The sequence below is a fragment of the Sinohyriopsis cumingii genome, chromosome 15 (genome assembly GCF_028554795.1).
Source record: "Sinohyriopsis cumingii isolate HCF-2022 chromosome 15, ASM2855479v2, whole genome shotgun sequence".
In the NCBI taxonomy this organism is placed as follows: domain Eukaryota; kingdom Metazoa; phylum Mollusca; class Bivalvia; order Unionida; family Unionidae; genus Sinohyriopsis; species Sinohyriopsis cumingii.
In genome coordinates, this window is record NC_142975.1 from 40,000,614 (window position 1) to 40,019,710 (window position 19,097).

Sequence of the window (19,097 nt, forward strand, 5' to 3'; positions counted from 1 at the left end):
TAACGGTCGAACATTTTTTAAATTGTTGAGCCGAAATAAGGGAGATAACTGGAATTCTTCTTCCTGTTCTACGCAGGCCAGCTTTGAAACAACGTTTCTTTTTTTCCGCTTCTGTTTAAATTTAGGTAATGATGAATGTAATTCCAGTTCGTTTAGTTTAGAGCACAATGTAGTGTGTAGAGCCAAGGAGCAATTAATGAGGGTCCATCGTAGCATAAACGGGTTGACTGGTGAGTATCACGTGATGGCGGTTAGTTCATAAACAGTGGAGCAAGACAGCTGAGAAAAAGTCTAATTGTTTCATTTCCAAAACAAGGAGATGAAGAAATAAATACGAATGTAACAACCAATACATAATGAACACAATAACGTAGATGAAAACAACCAACAAACACAAATATCATGAAAACGGTACCTAAAAACGGAACAGCTGCTTCAAGCCGGTTAAGCGATACGGGCCATCTTATTTTCTTGTTTTGTTAAAAGTTAATAACATTTAATTCATGTATAAGGTAGGTTTGGAGATTTTCTGGGAATGAAGAAAAATGTTCAACAGTTACTTCTAAAGAAATGAGCTTTGTGAAAACAGACAATTCCTAGTTATTTAGAAACATGGAATCAAGGCATTGCTATAAGATCAATCATGTGATTTCTATTATCTTCCTGCTTGATTAAAAAAAATCTATTCTACTGGTTACATTTGCCTGATTAGACAAAGCCATTCTAATTGGTTGAGTTTGTGGGCTTTAACAAGACCTCGATATCGTCAAACTACAAGCTTGTCCTTTTTATTGATAAGTGTTGGTCTAATATATTACTTGTTAGGGAATCTTCAAGATAATTTTCATGCTTCACGATGGCCTATACTTTTCCACATTAAGCTCTGTATTAAAAGAAAGCTGTTTATGATGTGGTTTATAGTATGTTAACTGAGTAGTACTAGAAAACTATTCATACTGGTCTGTAGTGTGCTACATAAAATTGAGTAGTACTAGAAAATTATTCATGATGGTCTGTAGTGTGCTACATAAATGTGAGTAGTACTAGAAAACTATTCATGATGGTCTGTGATGCGCTACATAAAATTGAGTAGTACTTGAAAATTGGTCATGATGGTTTGTAGTGTGCTACATAATACTGAGACGTACTAGAATATTATTCATGATGGTCAGTAGTGTGCTACATAAATGTGAGTAGTACTAGAAAACTATTCATGATGGTTTGTAGTGCGCTACATAAAACTGAGTAGTACAAGAAAACTATTCATGAATGTTTTAGTGCGCTAAATAAAACTGAATAGTACTAGAAAACTATTCATGATAGTATGTAGTGTGCTACATAAATGTGAGTAGTACTAGAAAATTATTCATGATGGTCTGTGATGCGCTACATAAAATTGAGTAGTACTTGAAAATTGGTCATGATGGTTTGTAGTGTGCTACATAATACTGAGACGTACTAGAATATTATTCATGATGGTCAGTAGTGTGCTACATAAAACTGAGTAGTACAAGAATATTATTCATGATGGTCAGTAGTGTGCTACATAAATGTGAGTAGTACTAGAAAACTATTCATGATGGTTTGTAGTGCGCTACATAAAACTGAGTAGTACAAGAAAACTATTCATGAATGTTTTAGTGCGCTAAATAAAACTGAATAGTACTAGAAAACTATTCATGATAGTATGTAGTGTGCTACATAAATGTGAGTAGTACTAGAAAATTATTCATGATGGTCTGTGATGCGCAACATAAAATTGAGTAGTACTTGAAAATTGGTCATGATGGTTTGTAGTGTGCTACATAATACTGAGACGTACTAGAATATTATTCATGATGGTCAGTAGTGTGCTACATAAATGTGAGTAGTACAAGAATATTATTCATGATGGTCAGTAGTGTGCTACATAAATGTGAGTAGTACAAGAAAACTATTCATGAATGTTTTAGTGCGCTAAATAAAACTGAATAGTACTAGAAAACTATTCATGATAGTATGTAGTGTGCTACATAAATGTGAGTAGTACTAGAAAATTATCATTGATGGTCTGTGTTGTGTGTGTGTGTGTGTGTGTGTGTGTGTGTGTGACTTGGATTTTTAACGTAGCTTTAACAATTTTTAAGTCATATCGCTACAATGTCTGCAGAGTGACAGTTTATAGTGATGTCTAGCACTGGGGCATCATGCCACAGACATGTAAAATCATGTCCCACCCAGTCACATTATCCTGACACCATGCCGACCAGTTCTAACACTAACCTCTTAATGCTGAGCGCCAAGCGAGGCAGCTGTTAGTACCATTTTTGTAAGTCTTTGGTATGACTCGGTCAGGGATCGCACCCACGGCCTTCATGGTGGTCTGTAGTGCGCTACATAAAACTGAGTAGTACAAGAAAACTATTCATGATGGTGGGTAGTGCGCTACATAAAACTGAGTAGTACAAGAAAACTATTCATGATGGTGGGTAGTGCGCTACATAAAACTGAGTAGTACAAGAAAACTATTCATGATGGTGGGTAGTGCGCTACATAAAACTGAGTAGTACAAGAAAAGTATTCATGATAGTCTTTAGTGTGCTACACAAAAATGAATAATACTAGAAAACGATTCATGATGGTAAATAGTGTGCTACTTAATTAGTACTAGAGAAAGATCACTGATGGACTATAGTGTGAACGCAAGCTCATTAGTACAACAACAACGGAAACAGCGGATAATCTTTGTTAGTCATTCATTTATAATTCGTACAATATTTAAACGGCACGTTTTTGTGATCTCTGGGAATAATGTCATTTATTTAGTAATATAATTCAACGATCTACAACCAGAACGTTCAACATAAAGGCAAATTAAGCCATATGTTCGGTAAATGCAAATGAAATGGTCTTTCTGGCACGTGGAAATTAATTACACACGGCCAATTCGGATGAGAAGCCCGCAGTTTAGCATTATCCGCGAAGCGAAAGATACTGGGATATGTGATTGATGAAATGGAAAATTTACTATATGATTCCCCCCTCCCCAATGTTACAGAATAGAGGTAATCTCTGTCTCTCCCTAGATATAGAGAGAAAGAGACAGACAGACAGACATACATGCATTCAGAGAAAGAGAGACAGAGATATATATTTCATCTTCCTTGTAAAAAATCATTTGCCCAGACGTGAATTGGAAACTTGGGCTATTCTTAGAAGACTAAGATGGTACGATGTTCTTACATCTGAATCCGTTAAACAAGACGAAATTATCTGATATCATGTTTAAGGCATCTAGTCTGATTACATGGACCTGGAATAATTCAATTACAATTAAAGCATGTAGTACGAGTACATAAACCTGGAATAATTCAGTGGCATTATGAAAAAGTACTATGATCTTGAATTATTCAATCATTACAGCTTTAAATTTGGTTAAAAGAATTTGTCATGTAACTTTGCAAAATACAAACAGCTTTAAATGTTAAAATAAACCATTTTTGGGTGTGTGTTAAAAAAACATAAGACGTTAGATTATTTACTCCTGTATCAGCTTGTATAGATCTTAAATTTCTTACTAAATAAGGAGCGTGAATAAAAAGCCAAATTCACCATGTCACTTTTTGACCCGATATACTGCCAAACAGGACGTGAGAAAGGTTGCCAGTAGATTCTCGTTGGTCGGTGTTTCTTTCCAGGATTTTCCCGTTTTCTTCCTCCACCAATTATACAGGCCGCCATGTATAGTCTTTGTGTACTGAAAATGGCGTTAACCCCTACAACAACTACAACTACTGCCAAAAGAATTTATATTTCTTTCGATCGAAGTACGAACATAAAGAATGAAACGTGTGCAAGTTTGAAACGTGTACAGGTATGAAACGTGCATAAGTATGAAACGTGAAAAAGTTTGAAAAGTGTACAAGTATGAAATGGGTACAAAATGAAACGTGTAGGTATGAAACCTGTACAAGAAGACGGACCGACTAACAGTACCACAATGATCAAAATACTTCTTTCAAAAAGCGCGGGGAGGAATATGGACGTGGAAGCCGACTCTCCTCAAGCCTCCTCATACCGAATTTGCATATGAATGGGACACATAGAATAAAGATAAATCCATTTTGTAATGCATGTGTGCATCGACGCATCGATCGCTTGGAACGAAATGGTAATACAACGTCATAAATATCAAAGATGAAGAAAAGCTTGTGTGCGGATATGATACCAAAGTAGATGGAAAAGTTCTGATATCAATTTGTGACCATATAAAGACGTTAATCAGCAGAAGGAATAATCATCGAGGAAGATTCATTCATTTGATGAGATATCGTTTCAAAATGGTGTACTGTATTTGAAAGAGCGGTTATTGTCATAGAGAATGCATTATGGAGCTTTATGCAGAACAGCCGTGTGGTATTTGGTTGCTAGTTAATTGTGTCCAACATCCGATAAATGGGTCATAAGCGTGAATGACCTAAAAGAAATCAATCAGATCAAGTACCATGAAATTTAATTAGGATCACCGTATGGAAAGACACTGATTTCGGATGTAAATATCCGATTCAGACATCTTTCCTTCGTCATTCTGCATCAAATATCATGACAGGCAAGATAAAGTAAATTACTACAGATTTACAACCCGATATATTTATAAAACCAAGTTAGTGTTATACTACCATGTGCAACACGAAATATGTATAAATCCAAGTTAGTGTTATAATACTTATAAATATTCTACAAAAGTTCCGTATGATCTGTTGGAGTAATTTGGACCAAGCTTTGTGACAGTATTGTATATCTTTCATGGAGGAAAATAGTCTCATTGGAAACATTTTCCAATACTAGATGAGTTATGTTACTGAAGAGCTAGAGGTTTCCTATTGCCATAAAATATCTTACGGAACAGTATCCTACGCCCATTTTCCTAGAAGATTAATCTCAAGGCCAAGCAAAAGGTTTCCTATGTTGAGCGTTATGCATTAGTTACGGAACAGTAAACTATTTCATATGCCAAAATTCATTGATGAGATACCCAACGAAAATAAAAGATTTTAAATTCAAAACGAAAAATCGTTGTTAAAAATAAACCGAATTAGTGAAAATAAATGTCGGAATTTGCTGCTAGATTTAACCTCTTATTTAAAAAATACCCTCACACACAACCTCATGACCTATCTATTTTGGGGTCAAAGGTCATATGTGGGTTTGTATATATTGCTATAAACCCTTGTCTGGCGAGTGAGTTCCCGGCAGATAATGTACCTCTTACTTACGACAGGGATTAGATTCAGTCTTTGATATATATATATATGTACACAGGGATACACGCACACAGACACACATACACAGATACAGACACACACATCGTATTCGTCTGCGTTTCATCATTAGGGCTCTCAATGGTATTTTTCCTCCGCCTAGCACTGAAAGTGGGTCTAGAGTCTATTTTTCAGTGACAGTGGGTCTAAAGATTTGTATTCCTCTATTTGCCATTGACAGGTGGTATAGAGAGTTTTATACCTTTGTTTGTCATTGACAATGGATCGAGAGAATTTTATTCCTCTATTTGTCATTGACAGTGGATCTAGAGAGTCCTATTCCTCTATTTGTCATCGACAATGGGTCTAGAGAGCATTTGTCCTCTATTTGTCATTGACAGGTGGTCTTTAGAGTTTTATACCTCTATTTGTCATTGACAATGGGTCTAGAGAGTCTTTCTCCTCCAGCTGTCATTGACAAGTCGGTCTAAAGAGTCAAGTTCCTCTATGCATTCGACGAGTCTCTTTGATAGAGGAGTTCGTGTGACTGTGGTGAGCTCAATGCCAACGATTTATCCATAATCTCAGAACAAACGCGGCCTTGCATGTCAATGTAGAAAAGGTTAGCTATTTAACTGTAAGTCTTGAATACCAAGAACGCAATACTATCCGTCAGATCAGACAGATTTATTGAAGAATTGAAAGTAACCATTCATAATTCCGATACACTGAAGCCCAGCAAATTACAAGACATATTGGATTTGAATTCCTAAGGGAATAAAATTCATAGTAGACGGACATTGACGGACATGGATGTATAATTAGCAGAGAGCTACAAAGGTAAAAAAAAGTATTTAGGATTTAGTGTCCTGCAGCAGACAGTTAAAATACAAATAACAAAAATGACAGGGACTGACTAAATTTCAATAGAATATAATTTTCCACAGTAGTGAAAGAGACAAAGGATGAAAGGATCTATAATCTTACGAGTGTGTGCTGTATTTGAAATAATGCTGCATATGAAATAATGCTGGCATGAAAGTAATTACAGAATAAAAACCTGACTTAATAAGGCAAACATTGGCTTTTACAAAACTTATTAAGACAAACCACTCAGGAATCGTAAAAAATCTTCTATTAAAATGTTTCAGGAAATGCACAGTTTCTTTCCTCACCTTATAAATCCCTTTATTTCAAATCGATTCATTAATTAGTTTTATATATCTTTGCGTCATTTTCAATTAGTTTATAGAGTCTTCTGCAACACACACACACACACACACACACACACACACACACACACATATATATATATATATATATATATATATATATATATATATATATATATATATATATATATATATATATATATATATATATATATATATATAAATTGAGAGAGAGAGAGAGGGAGAGAGGAGAGTTCACATAAGTATTCGGATTTCTAAAGTTAGCAAGAATTCGAAATTAAGCAATACAATACTTCAGTAGATGTTATGAAACAGTGTTAGATACTTAAGAAACATTCATGTTCTTAGACAAAAAAAACCGTAAGTAAAATGAACCCGAAACAGTAAACCAAATTTTCAAAACAAACCTTTTATCTATATCTCCTCTTGTCCATGCATTTGTAATACATTTTTAGTTCAAAAGTACTGCACTATATACTGTGTGTAGCACTTACATTCACAAAGACCAGAGGATGATATGTTTTATTCAAAACTACGATATTTACAACTGCATTATGGGTACATTTGTGAGTGTCTCCAGTAATAGGAACATACATACGCGCAGCCAATCAAATGATTCTTGTTTCTGCACTAACATGAGGATGCATACACGCAGTCAATAAAATGAGCATTGCCTTTGCATTGACATGTACATACATACACGCTGACAGTCAACTGATTCTTGTGTATACAGCACCACGAGTACGCATACACACAATCAGTTGCTAATTGTGTATACAGTAAGACCAGTATGAAAACACGCATCCAATCAAATGCTTCTTGTGTAGACAGTAACACGTGCATGCATTTTGTATTCCCAGCTGACTCAGCATCACACCCAGCTTGTCTCCTAAGCTTTCATTCTTTGCTAACCTACATGATCTTGATTTTGCTTTTAGTGCCAGAATTCATCACATTCGCTCATGGTTTCATTGGGATGGGGTGGGGATGGGGCAGGTATGTTTGGGATAGGAATCGTACTTTGTTTACTTACATGAATCTTCTATTTTCACTTACAAGTCTCGATAACCGGCCACTGAAAGAAAATATAAATAAAATGAAAAGTCAATAAAATTTAACACTGTGACTTACTAATATAACGTATTAGATTTGGACTGATTTCACATTGAAAGGGTGTAACCACAAAACTGGTGAGCAGCGCAAAATTAACATTGGTTTGGCTGTAAAATTTGGTGTGCGGCACTTTCTCAGGAATAAAGTTGTGACATTATCATCTTGACTATTTGCCCATTTATCGGCGTGTTTTTAGGTTGACGGTCTATTTTGAATGGCTTGGGAGGACATACATGTGCAGAGATGCTGACCCTTTTATAACTGATGACCACTCTAGGCGTGAAAGTCAATGCATTTATTTATAAATTTACCATCTCTGTAACCCAGAGACTGGCTTAAGGCTGTTTTATGGATATTATTTGCATTATTGGATAAAGACCTTTACTTTGGCAACAACGGGCGTCTGAGGTTTATCGATTATCGGATTCTTCTATTATGTTACTAATTAGCACTACATAATTCTGATTTTCTACTTTTTCAGAGTTTAATATATGTTTGAAGACTTAAAGGTCTGCAAGAATGATTTAATATTTCTGTATTTGTATTGTTTTATTTAAATAATTTCATTTATTTTGAAGAAGGCAACAACAAAACAAAACTCTAAAATATTTGAATCAGCATGATAACTCAGGAATAAATTCACACATTAATTGAATATCAATAAGAACAGATGCATCCGAATACGGCTTCCGGAATCTGGCAATAACTGTATTATGATAACTACAAAGGGAAAATGAATATGATTTCCCGAATCTGAAAAGTCAGCAAAATCTGTGACTTAAGACTTAAACTGATGTTCTGTTTTTAAACTGTATTGTAATGGCAAACTATGAAGAGTTAACTAAACAAAATAACACAAATCTCCTTTTACCGCTGTACGGTCCGTATGTTATGCTGCATTATTCAGATTCAAAGACGTGGATATCTGAGAAAAGGAATGGCTTGCCAGCATTGTAATTTCCTTAATTTTTTCATCCAGACCTTCCCATAGTTCCGTTTCAACACAAGAGTGGTTGAGATCGTATCCTATGGCTTTCTGAATTTAGAATTTTAAAATCAGAACGACACGACGCGTCTATATACCGTGCAACTATCTTAACAATCGTATTAGATCTTATGCACACGCCATTTCGACTAGTATTTTGCCGAGAAAATGGGTAGACCAAATTTCACCAAAACGCCGCGTTACCGTTCTCATTTGTTCTTGGCAGTGATTGCCATAACGAAAAGAAGTAAGTAGTGATGACTGAACATGATGCATCATTCCCAGCAGTTTTCGCAATCTTTGGTTTTTTCCTCTCCTGCTTCGTATGTATTGTAAATTCTCAATTCGAGAACGTTTTCAAAGGTGTGTTCACGTCAGGGAGAGAAGAACTCGATAACAACAACGGTTAGAATAGCGTTTTATGTAGAGTTGAGAATAGCGTTTCATGCAGACTTGTGTATAAATACAGTTTCTTATCAAAGGGAAGTCTAAAAAAAATGTATTAACATATTTTTTATAAGTAATATTATGTAGCTAATCATGAGATTATGACAATGGTTTTAATTACACGGTCTGTTTCCTTTGCAAGTTTTTTTTTTGAGCACAACAGGTATTGCCGACATATTTGGAATGGGACAATGTAAGGAATGTTTTCAGTGGCTATTCCTATGACAGTTTATGCTTGAAAAGTTTAGTGTTAAAACGATTTTCGTAACTATGGAAATACAACACATCAACTTTTGTGACCCAGCAAAAGAGATAATTTCCTTTTCCATACGCTACCCCTCCCCTCCATGCAAATAAATACCCTTAATTAAATCAACAGCCAATTCCTTAAGGTCAATTGGGCCACTAAATGTTTTGATTTTGGCGTTTTGTGTCTGGATTGTATCAAATGAAGTTCGCATAATAAGAAAAATTCAATTCCATAACGGACAAGCTCGTCTGCCAAATGAAAGATGAAATTCTTTCATCCTTAGCATCGCAAAGTTATTGATGAATTGGATGCATGGACAGAGTAATCTTTTTGGTGCAAAGATCATCATGTCTCTATTATAGAATTGGCCGGGAATAGACGTTATGAAAATTTATTTCTCAATCAGCAATGCGTGATGCTCTGCAAAGAAAAAAATCACGAGGAAAAAATTCTCGCTGATTGAATCTTACCCAAAAGTTGTCTTTCAAGACCCAAAGATTAGATTTAGAAATGGAAGAAAAAGCAAATTGAAAGGGTTTACAGGGCCTTGGTGAGGCTAATTTAATCCCATGGTCGTCAGTACACAAATTGAATCTTTTATGAAATATATTTGGTTCACTTGTGTTGTTCAAGTAAGATCACTATTTTTCGTGCAGCCTATATTATTATTACATTATAGTCTGAAAATGAGTATCATAAATGAGCGAAAACAACAGGTTTTGTAAAATTCAATATATAATTTATTTACCCAGAATATAAATAAAAATTTAAAAGAAATATACAGTTTTGAGAATTTTCGCAATACAATCTGTCCCACTTAGTCTTAAACGTGCTATAACAAATCACAAATTATAGAGTGTTCTGAACGAATTGCTGTGGTGTTTCGAATGAATTCCAATCTTGAATATGGTGATATACTAATATAATGGAATGTTCCGATGTGCTAACAGTCCTTATATATTACAATGATATAATCCAAAATGTCCTTAAACGAATTCACAATAATTCTAAAATAGTCATTTAGTAAGAAAATTCAGTGAGTACTTTGTAATTCAAATGAATAATTGAAATAAATAAATCTTCTCAAATTATAAGTAAACACAACTAAAAGACTGATTCCACAAGACAGATGTTATAGTAGGAATGAAGAATGTTTATGTAAATTACATTATATACAAAATGTCACATGACTTGTGATGCAACGGAAATTTCCATCCAATTTGTACACAGTGTCAAGTCTATCCGCTTTAATTTTAATAAACTACCTCGCAACAATCAATTTAACAGTTTCCCGTAGGGAAAACCGATGTCTGGAACCAAACACGTTTTAGAAAATGTTATTAGTAAGGTGGGCCCAAACTCCTATCTTAAATTATGGACAAAGTTCAATCACTCAATATATGGATTAAATGATCACGGTTGTTTAGTTATCAATGTGTATTGTTTATCTAATCACTCACAAAGTAAATAAAGTCCGAAGGACTTTATTTGAACCTTGTGAAGAATTAGGTAACATTTACACATCGATAAATAGCCAACCATGATCATTTAATCCGTATTTTCCAATTTACTTCCTTTCTGTCATCAGATCAGCAGATTTCCTCAACAAAATACTCACTTTTATTTAGATCGAAGTTTTCTTTCATTAGCTTCTAACCTGCGACATAATATATAGCCCGTTCCTCGCTAGCTGAGAACCGTCGATTTTTTTAACAGTATTATTGGGTAGAGTATAATAGAAGGCCATGTCAGCAATATATTGTTATGATCATTATTTTAATATATACATAAAGATGGTTGATGCTATTTAAACTAGGCGATTCTTTTTTTTCTAAAAGTATGCTTGCGTATGACACGTATTGTTATAGTATCCTTTGTTGTTACTTTCTACTCATTTCGATCTTGCAATCAAAAGCAAAATGGTGTTAATTTTTAGTGAGATCCTTTGCTTGACATATGACCTTGACCTTTAATAACAGCTGCTCTGACATATTGTCGAAGCAATATACAATAAATTCCGAAGATTGGCTTGTAAAGACTGCCATTTCCTTCTTCAGTAAAAGGGGTGAATGATGGAGTGCAGGTAGGTCTCTACAGTTGCACTGTTTTAACTTTTAATGGTCGATTTTAATCTGGGATTTGTACATTGTTATCGGAAATCACAGAAGTATGTGAGTTTGGGCTTGTTGTTATTATTAGGGTGTAAGGCGCTGATATAGATAAAACATTACATCAAATGACATAGAAACAGGGAACCAAAAGTAGTCAACAGAATTTATCGATGTGTAAAAATTCCAGGTCAGTATCGCGTGACCGTTTAGATCCAACATATTGTAGAAAACGCGATCAATTCATAAAAATTGGAATTATCACAAATCAACCAAAAATACAGATCTGCTAAAGAACTTGGTCAAATAGTATTCTTGGAATGTATTCTGTCTAATATGGTTTCTATATTAAGCATATGAGAGCTACAAAACTGAAATGCAAATATGGAAGTCTGCGCGCGCATACACACACACACACACACACACACACACACAAACACACGCACACACGAATAAATTGACGAAGAGCAGATTGTATTTAGTTCACAGAATAAAACCTTACTGTAAGTCGTCCATAGTTTTAAGAGGCTATATTCCATACATTGGTAAAAGTGAATTCTGTAGAGACACAGGGTAACTGATACAAAGCGGGATGACTTGGTTCGAAATTCATTATGTTTCTCCATATGAATGCAATGCTATCCATTTTCTATTAGTCCCATTAAAATAATGACAATTCGGGTTCTGCTGACACATTAACCACCCTTTTAGAAAACGTTTGTATTGCGTATTGATTATTCAAGACAATCAACATTCAGGAGAAGTATTACTTGTCAATGAACAATGAATGAATTGCTTCTTTATGTGTGTAATATAGCTGAAATGCAAACAAGCGATTATATTTTCTCATGCTCTTAGTAATCTGGTCTTAGAGTAATCCATCCATAGAGTAATCAAATCCTTCAGTGATCCAGTTCAAGAGTAATCCAGCCATAGTGTTATCCCGACTTAAAGTAATCAAGCCCTGGAGAAATGCAGACTATAAATCGTCAAGATTCTTTAATTATGAACATTATATTAGAACACGTGTTTTGATTTAATTGTATATGAAAGATTCTACTAACAGGATCGCAAGATGGCTTTCATTTTATATATTCCAAACATTTTGCTAATGGTATCGTTAAATGTATTTAGTTTTAAATGTTCCAAAGATTTTGCTTATAGTAATGTAAGATGGCTTTAGTGTTAAATATTCAAAAAATTAATATGATCTTATGATGGCTTTCATTTGATACATTCCGAAAATACTACTAATAGGATTTTAAGATTGCTCTAATTTGATACATTACAAAGTTTAACAAGTATGATCTTAGATGGCTTTAATTTTATAGGTACATAAAAGGATTGTTTTTCGTTTAATACTTTGTAAGCGACACTGTACATTCTTCAACCAGAAACAATATGTCGTATGGAAGTTTTAACGATTTTGATGTGATTTACTTTGTAAATGATTTAAATAATGCTCGATTTACTGCCTCTGTTTTCCAGTATTGACTCATAATCGAACAATTTTACCATGTTCATTTTTTGAAAAAGCTGATAAATGTTACAGACAAACATACTTCAATAAAGCACATACATCCACGTATGAAACCATCACCGGATATGAAGAGAGAGCAAAGGAAAGCTGTATACGCTGGGCGTATAACGTTTACAAAATACATTTGGTACAGATCATGCAATTCCTGGGAAAGATATAGGAAGCAGATAAATCTGGTAAAAAATAAGAAAGAATAAGTTCCTGATAGCATCAATTTTTGAAAGATTATCCTAGGGAAGTTAACGCTAGCAACGTCTTGTCAAATCTTATTCTCACCATCGAACATTTATTGCAAACAAGTCTTAACGCCTTGTTTGCAATAAATGTTCTGATGGTGAGAATAACATTTGTGTTGAAAATAAGAAACTTGCAAGCACCGGAAGGGAAATGTGTGAAATCTTCCATAATTGGTATGTAAGTGCGGTGTTAAACGTTAGCAAGGATGTCTCTTTTGACCACTAAACTTATCAACCTACAAGGGCCATTAAGGACAATATTACATAGATACAATTTTGGAAATTTAGCAGGTTACCAATGAAGAAAGGTATTAAAGAATACGAAGTTTTAATTTGGAAACAGCTATGGAGTCGGGTGGGGGACACATTCATGTTAACGTTTTATAAGCTGGGACGCCAATCATTTTTAGCCAGGTTACAGATCTAATTTACAACCCTTTACAGTCATATATGTTTTTGATCGTCTGAAGAAAGTTAAATTGGTTTCTATTTTCAAATAGAAAAAAATTGCCCGATAAAAGTAATGTTAGACTAGTCAGAAATGTACCAATTATATTCTGATTGCTTGAGAACTGAATTAAAATTCAGACAGCATAATTTATTGAGGACATTTTGAACAACTATTTGGGTGCTTTTTATTAATGGTCATGGATGTTAGACCACTCTTTTACGTTGGGTTTACTTGAAGAACTATGTAGCTGTAACTCTGATGGATGTATCTAAGGCTATTGACAGTTTCGTGATATCCTCATTTGCAAGCGATGGGTTTATGGTATGTCAGACGGTTCAGTGGGTCTCGTACTGAGCTCTCTGTCAAATTGAAAGCAGCAACTTAACATGCAGTGTGTATTGAGTAGCTGGGCTGAAATGCAAAACAGGGGTTCCACAGGGGTCAATCATCAAACGTTTACTCTTTAATTTTTTTTATCATAATATTTCTATTTTTTTAAATATGACACTTTATATAACTATGCAAATGACACAAATTATCCCTTTCGACACCAAGACTTGGACAGTTTGATTGATACACTTGAAGAAGAGAGTTCAACATTTTGGTTGGATGGTTAAATGAACAAAATGCAAGCCAACCCCGAAAGGTTTCAGTCACTAGTTATGGATAAAAAGTCATTTAGCATGAATACTGTCATCATAAACGGTGAAGAAATTGTCAAAATACGAATATTTATATTCCCAGACTATACATTTTTCTGTCTACTATTCAAATCCCTCGTCAGACCTTACTTAGAATATGCAAATAGATTGTGGATACGAAATAAAAAGAAAGACACTGAATCAATAGAAAATGTATAACGAAAAGCTACCGAATTGTTATAGCACATATAAGAAATTTTTACAGCAACTAAATTCTAAAACTTATTAAGAGTGACTAAGGATTCTGAAATTATCAACTCTAAAATACCTTGAAGATACGATGGGGACTTTTAATATATTTCTGGAATTTATAATCGCAAGGCAGCAGGCGAGTTGTTTAAGCTAAACCCCAATACCACAACTAGTGGCAACAAATTAAAAGTTCCGATGAAGAACGTTGCCATCTTGGCCTGTGGAAGCATTATTTCACCAGTCGAGTAGATGACATATGGAACAGAATGCCAAAAAATATAATCAGCGCCACATAAGTAGACATGATCAATACAGGAAAGATCATCTCATGAAATAATATTTTAGTGTGGAGTATACAGAATACAGAAACAATGCTAGTAGCACATTCAACTAGCTGAGATTACAATAACAGACGAATACAGAGCAGCAGATTTCCCGCGTTCATAACGACAGTCCTGAATACAGTATATTTTAGCTGACTAGGAAGTCTTCTAGTTAATTAGACTCAACAAATTGACAATCTTACATACATTCCAATTTCAACTTCAGCCCCTTTGCCCGGCATTCTACAATGACCTGAAGATGACTTGAAAACGTTCTCTGAGACTGAGTCTGATCTTTATACAAGCAGTTATCACAAACAGTAACGTCAAGAATGAAAACCCTAAAGGTGCGTTGACGTAGGTCCTTTTGGCACAAGAGACGTTGCAAATTCTGAATAGGTGTTCTCAAAATGTTTGGATGATCTGATGTATTTTAAACACATTAAATACAATTTTAGACACTCAAACATGTTAGATGTTCCACGAATTAAAACTTCAACAGATGGCGAAGGAAACTTTTTGATATGCAGTTGCGATTCCATATGATGTGCTATCTATCACTTTACAAAACAATCAAATTTTAATTCAATCAGACCATTGATTTATTATGGAATGACAAAATTTAATATAAATTTAATATATGCAAATAAATACTCACCAAACAACAAGAACGCTCGTGTAATGGTGACGAAACTTAATATCTGTGTTATCGCTTTGTTTTTACTCTTCTTAGTCTCATCTACCATAAAGTGTCCTACTACTGTTAGCTTCTTTCTGTTCAAATAAGGCTTAATCTGCACTTAGCGTACCCTTGGTCCCAAAGTGGTTGTTTGCTCTTTAATTTAATTTACATTTCGATTTTAACCGATATTATATATCACATGACCTATTTTTGACATCCTTCAGATTATATTCTGCATGTTTTAGTCATCTATATATAGTTTTAGGTACTACAATTTTTAAACGCATTACTTATTTATAAGTCATGAGCTAAGTGTTCTGTTCCATGCTATCTATGTATTATGGTATGTTGTTATTCCTTGCAAATTATGTTTGATTTAACGTGTTTGTTGTTTGTTATGTCATGTGTACCATGTTCTACTGGTGCGACGTCATTGTTCCAACTACAGTGCAATCGATTTTTCGCTGGGTTCAACAGAAGCGTGCTGGCAGACACAGGAAACAGGGTTACAAAGATAAAAATAGGTCTGCCCAAAAAGGAAGCCAAAGCAGTGATCATTAAAATGCGAATAAATCTTTTTTGTTCTTGAAAAAGAAAAAGAAACAAGAGCAAAGACATGTAATTCTGTGTGATTTCTGCAGCATCTCATATGCATTCTATAGAGCATAAATGTCATCTTTTGATATTTCATTAGTGGATACAATCTACTTGTTTTTGTATTAGAATAACACATAGTCCGTGTGCAGCCATATTGATCCACGCAGAATTAATATTGCTAAGAACTTAATTTATCTCAAATAAAACATAATTAAGGATAATTCAAATTCAATTCAATGGAGTTCTGAATTTGCTTAGTCACATTCGCTTTTGCTGGATAAAGTGATTTCCAGAAAACATTTACATCGAAATCAGAGTTTAATTAACTAAGACCCCAGTCACGCAGAAAATTAAGGATATATGATCTTATTCCAACTAGCAATATTATCGATTTACATTTTCTTTAGATTTTGCCTCTTTGCATTGTATTTGACAAAGTTGTTGGATGTAGTGTTTGCATTGCAACGGTGTTTCGTTTCTAAGAAAACAGGCAATTTCTTGAAATTTTTTGTTTTTTCATATGATAGTGTTAATACGGATTGTACTGTATCATAAGCAGAAAAAGGAATAGAAAAAATTAGAATGTGCGTGTAGCAAAATGATATAACTAAATTGTTTCAAGTATTTCAGTATTGTGTAGTTTACGTGCTGTACCAAGAGATGGAGGCTTTCCTGATACATTTTCTCAGAGGAGAATAGAATGTCATTATTATAATTGCTCGCTTTATTGCAATACAAGACTTTGGATATTACCGTCACAGCAGTGTCTTTAAAATACGAAAAGACACTTCACACAACGAGAACTAACTTAATTTACTTTAAATTATCAAAGCAGACGTTTATCGGCAATAAAGATCTTTAAAAACTGCTTTCCGTGTTGAAAGAAATTGGTTTATTTTTTTATTTTCATTTGCTATCATTAGGCATTTCCCGCAATGCCTCTGCTGTAGAATTGTTTTAATTGTTTTCTTCAAACTACGATGAGTACACTAATGTTCATTGCGAAAACAGGAACTAAACGAAAAGGAAGGAGATTCATAAAGAAAGAAGGAAGAACGAAATAAACAAATTTTACCAAATATTAACATTACTTATCACTTGCTGTAACACTTGACGTCATTGAAATAAAATGAAAAAGAATTTACTATGCTACGTATAGGGTCCTAGGACGTTAAGACATTAAACTGTGAACAGTGTACACATTCGATTTGACCATGGCTGTCTGAAAGATCTTCGAACTAAGGTACCATTTGCTGGAATCTAATGCTGACGTGGACATTGCGACATCGTGTTTTATCTCAGTTTTACTTATTCCTTAAATACAACGGTTCTCGAGATCAGGAAATCGTACAATAAATGCTTGATTCATTAGTCCCTAACCAATGATTAATGTCACATTTTTTATGATAGTGAATCATTTAATCTTTGCGATTAACAATGATACATAACTGTAGATTATCTCTCTCTCTCTCTCTCTCTCTCTCTCTCTCTCTGTCTGTCTTTATATCTATCATTCGTTTCTGAACTTTGCATGCAGCTGCGTGCCATATTTTGTTAGTAAAATGATCAAGGTATGAGAAATATATTAGGGATCATGAACATTCAATGATAGGAAAAGATTAGTGATGATGTACGTTAGCTATAAGAAAAGATTAGCGATGATGTACATGAGCGATAAAAGATTGGTGATGATGTACATTAGCTATAAGAAAAGATTAGCGATGATGTACATGAGCGACAGAAAAGATCAGATATGCTCTACATTAGCAATAGGAAAGATTCGCGATTAAGCACATTACCAAAAGGAATGATCAGCAATGATGTACAATAGCGATAGAAAAGATTAAAGATAATGTACATTACCTATAGAAAAGATAAGCGATAATATACAGAAGCGATAGAAAATATTAGGGATTATATAGATTAGTAATATTAAATATTAGAAATGATGTACAGTCGCGATAGAACATATTGGGCATGATGTACTTGAACGATATAAAACATTAAATATGATGTACAGTAATGACAGAACTGATTAGGGACGATGTACAGTAGACATAGAAAATGTTAGGTATGATATACATTAGCGATAAAAAGTGAAGGTATGGTGTACTTCAACGATATAAATATGGTATGGTGTACAGTAGACATAGAAAATGTTAGGTATGATATACATAACGATATAAACGTGAAGGGTGTACATCAACAATATAAATAAGGTATGGTGTACAGTAGACATAGAAAATGTTAGGCATGATATACATTAGCGATAGAAAATAGAAGGTATGGTGTACGTCAACGATATAAATAAGGTATGGTGTACAGTAGCGACATGACCGATTCTGGATGATAAAGTAGTGACAAAACTGATTAGTGATATAAACGATTAAGATTGATATACAGTAGCGATAAAACGGATTAGAGATGATGTACATTAGTGATAGAAACAAATTAGGGAAAAGGTACAGTAGCGATAGAAAGATTAGAGATGTTGTACATTAGTGATAGAACAAAATTAGAGGAAATGTACATTGGTGATCGAAAAGATTACTGATGTTGTACATTACAGATAGAAAAGATTAGGGATGTTGTACATCAGTGATAGAAAAAAAATAGGGGAAAATGTACAGTCGTGATAGAAAGATTAGTGATGTTGTACATCTGTGATAGAAATGTTTTTAGGAAAATGTACATTAAGACTGACGTACAATAGCCATAGAAAAGATAAGAGTTGGTGTGGTGACATAATTGATTAGGAGAGATGTTCAGTATTGATATAACGACAATGTTAAATGGTACCTACAGGACACGGAGATAAAAGCAACCAGGATAATAAGGGGTAGCATGTTCAAAATTCTTTGATAACTTTTCATACACACTTTCAGCTTGAAAAGTAAAGATCTGTAATAGATTCCATTGGAGTCTGTTCTACAGCACAGTGTTCATGTGGAATAAAGTATATACTATTAACATGCGACGGTTTGTCTTTGGCAAAATGAAGAGGGAGCGTATGTTGGATGTCTGTCTTGGGTTACTAGA

The 19,097-nt window shown here is 34.2% G+C and overlaps 1 protein-coding gene across 2 annotated transcripts in view; it reads right to left on the reverse strand.

Moving 5' to 3' along the window:
* Positions 1-19,097, reverse strand: part of LOC149781660 (G protein-coupled receptor dmsr-1-like) — a 416,747-nt gene that overhangs the window by 117,678 nt on the left and 279,972 nt on the right. For both annotated transcript variants that reach the window (XM_089935735.1, XM_089935736.1), the window contains exon 3: positions 7,467-7,508. The gene's annotated coding sequence lies outside the window, so the exon portion shown is untranslated. The remainder of the gene's footprint in view (positions 1-7,466; positions 7,509-19,097) is intronic.